Here is a 7,202-nt window from a genome sequence, read left to right on the forward strand (position 1 = left end):
AGTTATGAATTTTTTAATACTGTTAACTAGCCGGGCCCCTGCAAATGACTGAAAACTGGCTCAATTTGAACAGGGATTTCAAGAGACAGGAACAACATAGAGCTTAATCCAATACATCCCAGGAAAGCTTAGAAAAATTGTGATACAATGGTGTTAATTTGGTCACTGTAGCATTAAGACTCTTAAAGTTATGATCAAAATACTACTAGCATAAAAAAGCCCTTTCCATAAATGAACTTGAAAAGCACTTTAAAGGTCAGGAAAAGGATACAGCTAAAAGCTTTACATTTCTGGAAAGAAGAGGAAATTTGCAGTTCATTGATGTGAGTAGATTGACTGGGGCACCAAAAATGGCAAAGTTATTAATTTTTTAATTCTGGCCAAATAATGGGATCCATGCAAATGGCAAAATTGAGCCAATTTGAATGGGGATTTCAAAGGATAGCAACATCCTACAGCTTCATGCCATACCTTGATGGAAAGCTCAGAGAAAGAGCTAAACAATGGTGTATATAACTTAATTTTTGCATAAGCACAACCAAAGTTATGAATTTTTTAATACTGTTAACTAACCGGGCCCCTGCAAATGACTGAAAACTGGCTTAATTTGAACAGGGATTTCAAGAGACAGGAACAACATAGAGCTTAATCCAATACATCCCAGGAAAGCTTAGAAAAATTGTGATACAATGGTGTTAATTTGGTCACTGTAGCATTAAGACTCTTAAAGTTATGATCAAAATACTACTAGCATAAAAAAGCCCTTTCCATAAATGAACTTGAAAAGCACTTTAAAGGTCAGGAAAAGGATACAGCTAAAAGCTTTACATTTCTGGAAAGAAGAGGAAATTTGCAGTTCATTGATGTGAGTAGATTGACTGGGGCACCAAAAATGGCAAAGTTATTAATTTTTTAGTTCTGGCCAAATAATGGGATCCATGCAAATGGCAAAATTGAGCCAATTTGAATGGGGATTTCAAAGGATAGCAACATCCTACAGCTTCATGCCATACCTTGATGGAAAGCTCAGAGAAAGAGCTAAACAATGGTGTATATAACTTAATTTTTGCATAAGCACAACCAAAGTTATGAATTTTTTAATACTGTTAACTAGCCGGGCCCCTGCAAATGACTGAAAACTGGCTCAATTTGAACAGGGATTTCAAGAGACAGGAACATGTGCTTGGAGTGCCTGTTTGATGGTAGCTTTTTTTGATAACTCAGCATGCTGGAGTCTCGTTCGTTATCGGAATGCACCTAACAAATCGCTCCACCAACTAAGGCCGGGTGAGGTTTCCCGTGTTGAGTCAAATTAAGCCGCAGGCTCCACTCCTGGTGGTGCCCTTCCGTCAATTCCTTTAAGTTTCAGCTTTGCAACCATACTCCCCCCGGAACCCAAAGACTCGTGGTTTCCTGCACGCTGCCCGGCGGGTCATGGGAATAACGCCGCCGGATCGCGGGTCGGCATCGTTTACGGTCGGAACTACGACGGTATCTGATCGTCTTCGAACCTCCGACTTTCGTTCTTGATTAATGAAAACATTCTTGGCAAATGCTTTCGCTTTCGTCCGTCTTGCGCCGGTCCAAGAATTTCACCTCTAGCGGCGCAATACGAATGCCCCCGGCCGTCCCTCTCAATCATGGCCCCGGGTTCCAGAAACCCACAAAATAGAACCGGAGTCCTATTCCATTATTCCTAGCTGCGGTATTCAGCGGCGGCTGGGCGGCCTGCTTTGAACACTCTAATTTTTTCAAAGTAAACGCTCCGGGCCCCGAGGTACCGGACACCCAGCTAAGGGCATCCGGGGGGCGCCGGGAGGCAGGGTCCGGGACAGGCGGTGGCTCGCCTCGCGGCGGACCGCCAGCCCACTCCCGAGATCCAACTACGAGCTTTTTAACTGCAGCAACTTTAATATACGCTATTGGAGCTGGAATTACCGCGGCTGCTGGCACCAGACTTGCCCTCAAATGGGTCCTCGCCCATGGGTTTAGGATACGCTCATTCCAATTACAGGGCCTCGAAAGAGACCTGTATTGTTCTTATTCAGTGTCTGTTTAAAAGCGGGATTTTTTTTTATAACTCAGGGAAGATTTAAGCTATTTTTAAATAACCAACATCATTAAAAAACACATATTCTTAGCTTTCTAATGAGCCCACATGCACTACTGTATCTTGTTCAGAAATATTAAGGTCACAAGGTTAAACTGGCCTAAAGTCAGCGCACCTCTACTGTTGAAATAATTAAAATTCAACTCGACAGATAACCCAAATTTAACATTTTCAGAAGTAGAAATATTGGATAAATAGATACAAGTTGTGGGTTTTCTGCATCTCACTGAGTACTCTGACACTATAGAATGTAAAATTAAGAATAAACACACACATGTTGGTCATACAATTAAAATTTGACCTTTTTTTTTGCGCATGTGCTTGGAGTGCCTGTTTGATGGTAGCTTTTTTTGGATAACTCAGGGAAGGTTTAAGCTATTTTTATATAACCAACATCATTAAAAAACACATATTCTTAGCTTTCTAATGAGCCCACATGCACTACTGTATCTTGTTCAGAAATATTAAGGTCACAAGGTTAAATTGGCCAAAGGTCAGCGCACCTCTACTGTTGAAATAATTAAAATTCAACTCGACAGATAACCCAAATTTAACATTTTCAGAAGTAGAAATATTGGATAAATGGATGAAAGTTGTGGGTTTTCTGCATCTCACTGAGTACTCTGACACTATAGAATGTAAAATTAAGAATAAACACACACATGTTGGTCGTACAATTAAAATTTGACCTTTTTTTTTTTTGCGCATGTGCTTGGAGTGCCTGTTTGATGGTACCTTTTTTTTGATAACTCAGGGAAGGTTTAAGCTATTTTTATATAACCAACATCATTAAAAAACACATATTCTTAGCTTTCTAATGAGCCCACATGCACTACTGTATCTTGTTCAGAAATATTAAGGTCACAAGGTTAAATTGGCCAAAGGTCAGCGCACCTCTACTGTTGAAATAATTAAAATTCAACTCGACAGATAACCCAAATTTAACATTTTCAGAAGTAGAAATATTGGATAAATAGATACAAGTTGTGGGTTTTCTGCATCTCACTGAGTACTCTGACACTATAGAATGTAAAATTAAGAATAAACACACACATGTTGGTCATACAATTAAAATTTGACCTTTTTTTTATTGCGCATGTGCTTGGAGTACCTGTTTGATGGTAGCTTTTTTTTTTGATAACTCAGGGAAGGTTTAAGCTATTTTTATATAACCAACATCATTAAAAAACACATATTCTTAGCTTTCTAATGAGCCCACATGCACTACTGTATCTTGTTCAGAAATATTAAGGTCACAAGGTTAAATTGGCCAAAGGTCAGCGCACCTCTACTGTTGAAATAATTAAAATTCAACTCGACAGATAACCCAAATTTAACATTTTCAGAAGTAGAAATATTGGATAAATAGATACAAGTTGTGGGTTTTCTGCATCTCGCTGAGTACTCTGACACTATAGAATGTAAAATTAAGAATAAACACACACATGTTGGTCGTACAATTAAAATTTGACCTTTTTTTTTTTGCGCATGTGCTTGGAGTGCCTGTTTGATGGTACCTTTTTTTTTGATAACTCAGGGAAGGTTTAAGCTATTTTTATATAACCAACATCATTAAAAAACACATATTCTTAGCTTTCTAATGAGCCCACATGCACTACTGTATCTTGTTCAGAAATATTAAGGTCACAAGGTTAAATTGACCAAAGGTCAGCGCACCTCTACTGTTGAAATAATTAAAATTCAACTCGACAGATAACCCAAATTTAACATTTTCAGAAGTTGAAATATTGGATAAATAGATAAAAGTTGTGGGTTTTCTGCATCTCACTGAGTACTCTGACACTATAGAATGTAAAATTAAGAATAAACACACACATGTTGGTCATACAATTAAAATTTGACCTTTTTTTTTTTGCGCATGTGCTTGGAGCGCCTGTTTGATGGTAGCTTTTTTTTTGATAACTCAGGGAAGGTTTAAGCTATGTTTAAATAACCAACATCATTAAAAAACACATATTCTTAGCTTTCTAATGAGCCCACATGAGCTACTGTATCTTGTTCAGAAATATTAAGGTCACAAGGTTAAACTGGCCTAAAGTCAGCGCACCTCTACTGTTGAAATAATTAAAATTCAACTCGACAGATAACCCAAATTTAACATTTTCAGAAGTAGAAATATTGGATAAATAGATACAAGTTGTGGGTTTTCTGCATCTCACTGAGTACTCTGACACTATAGAATGTAAAATTAAGAATAAACACACACATGTTGGTCATACAATTAAAATTTGACCTTTTTTTTTTGCGCATGTGCTTGGAGTGCCTGTTTGATGGTAGCTTTTTTTGGATAACTCAGGGAAGGTTTAAGCTATTTTTATATAACCAACATCATTAAAAAACACATATTCTTAGCTTTCTAATGAGCCCACATGCACTACTGTATCTTGTTCAGAAATATTAAGGTCACAAGGTTAAATTGGCCAAAGGTCAGCGCACCTCTACTGTTGAAATAATTAAAATTCAACTCGACAGATAACCCAAATTTAACATTTTCAGAAGTAGAAATATTGGATAAATAGATACAAGTTGTGGGTTTTCTGCATCTCACTGAGTACTCTGACACTATAGAATGTAAAATTAAGAATAAACACACACATGTTGGTCATACAATTAAAATTTGACCTTTTTTTTTTTGCGCATGTGCTTGGAGCGCCTGTTTGATGGTAGCTTTTTTTTTGATAACTCAGGGAAGGTTTAAGCTATGTTTAAATAACCAACATCATTAAAAAACACATATTCTTAGCTTTCTAATGAGCCCACATGAGCTACTGTATCTTGTTCAGAAATATTAAGGTCACAAGGTTAAACTGGCCTAAAGTCAGCGCACCTCTACTGTTGAAATAATTAAAATTCAACTCGACAGATAACCCAAATTTAACATTTTCAGAAGTAGAAATATTGGATAAATAGATAAAAGTTGTGGGTTTTCTGCATCTCACTGAGTACTCTGACACTATAGAATGTAAAATTAAGAATAAACACACACATGTTGGTCATACAATTAAAATTTGACCTTTTTTTTTTGCGCATGTGCTTGGAGTGCATGTTTGATGGTAGCTTTTTTTTTGATAACTCAGGGAAGGTTTAAGCTATTTTTATATAACCAACATCATTAAAAAACACATATTCTTAGCTTTCTAATGAGCCCACATGAGCTACTGTATCTTGTTCAGAAATATTAAGGTCACAAGGTTAAACTGGCCTAAAGTCAGCGCACCTCTACTGTTGAAATAATTAAAATTCAACTCGACAGATAACCCAAATTTAACATTTTCAGAAGTAGAAATATTGGATAAATAGATAAAAGTTGTGGGTTTTCTGCATCTCACTGAGTACTCTGACACTATAGAATGTAAAATTAAGAATAAACACACACATGTTGGTCATACAATTAAAATTTGACCTTTTTTTTTGCGCATGTGCTTGGAGCGCCTGTTTGATGGTAGCTTTTTTTTTGATAACTCAGGGAAGGTTTAAGCTATGTTTAAATAACCAACATCATTAAAAAACACATATTCTTAGCTTTCTAATGAGCCCACATGCACTACTGTATCTTGTTCAGAAATATTAAGGTCACAAGGTTAAACTGGCCTAAAGTCAGCGCACCTCTACTGTTGAAATAATTAAAATTCAACTCGACAGATAACCCAAATTTAACATTTTCAGAAGTAGAAATATTGGATAAATAGATAAAAGTTGTGGGTTTTCTGCATCTCACTGAGTACTCTGACACTATAGAATGTAAAATTAAGAATAAACACACACATGTTGGTCATACAATTAAAATTTGACCTTTTTTTTTTTGCGCATGTGCTTGGAGCGCCTGTTTGATGGTAGCTTTTTTTTTGATAACTCAGGGAAGGTTTAAGCTATGTTTAAATAACCAACATCATTAAAAAACACATATTCTTAGCTTTCTAATGAGCCCACATGAGCTACTGTATCTTGTTCAGAAATATTAAGGTCACAAGGTTAAACTGGCCTAAAGTCAGCGCACCTCTACTGTTGAAATAATTAAAATTCAACTCGACAGATAACCCAAATTTAACATTTTCAGAAGTAGAAATATTGGATAAATAGATAAAAGTTGTGGGTTTTCTGCATCTCACTGAGTACTCTGACACTATAGAATGTAAAATTAAGAATAAACACACACATGTTGGTCATACAATTAAAATTTGACCTTTTTTTTTTGCGCATGTGCTTGGAGTGCATGTTTGATGGTAGCTTTTTTTTTGATAACTCAGGGAAGGTTTAAGCTATTTTTATATAACCAACATCATTAAAAAACACATATTCTTAGCTTTCTAATGAGCCCACATGAGCTACTGTATCTTGTTCAGAAATATTAAGGTCACAAGGTTAAACTGGCCTAAAGTCAGCGCACCTCTACTGTTGAAATAATTAAAATTCAACTCGACAGATAACCCAAATTTAACATTTTCAGAAGTAGAAATATTGGATAAATAGATAAAAGTTGTGGGTTTTCTGCATCTCACTGAGTACTCTGACACTATAGAATGTAAAATTAAGAATAAACACACACATGTTGGTCATACAATTAAAATTTGACCTTTTTTTTTGCGCATGTGCTTGGAGCGCCTGTTTGATGGTAGCTTTTTTTTTGATAACTCAGGGAAGGTTTAAGCTATGTTTAAATAACCAACATCATTAAAAAACACATATTCTTAGCTTTCTAATGAGCCCACATGCACTACTGTATCTTGTTCAGAAATATTAAGGTCACAAGGTTAAACTGGCCTAAAGTCAGCGCACCTCTACTGTTGAAATAATTAAAATTCAACTCGACAGATAACCCAAATTTAACATTTTCAGAAGTAGAAATATTGGATAAATAGATAAAAGTTGTGGGTTTTCTGCATCTCACTGAGTACTCTGACACTATAGAATGTAAAATTAAGAATAAACACACACATGTTGGTCATACAATTAAAATTTGACCTTTTTTTTTTGCGCATGTGCTTGGAGCGCCTGTTTGATGGTAGCTTTTTTTTGATAACTCAGGGAAGGTTTAAGCTATTTTTATATAACCAACATCATTAAAAAACAC

Source organism: Danio rerio, chromosome 5 (assembly GCF_052040795.2).
Source record: "Danio rerio strain M-AB ecotype USA chromosome 5, GRCz13ab, whole genome shotgun sequence".
In the NCBI taxonomy this organism is placed as follows: Eukaryota; Metazoa; Chordata; class Actinopteri; order Cypriniformes; family Danionidae; genus Danio; species Danio rerio.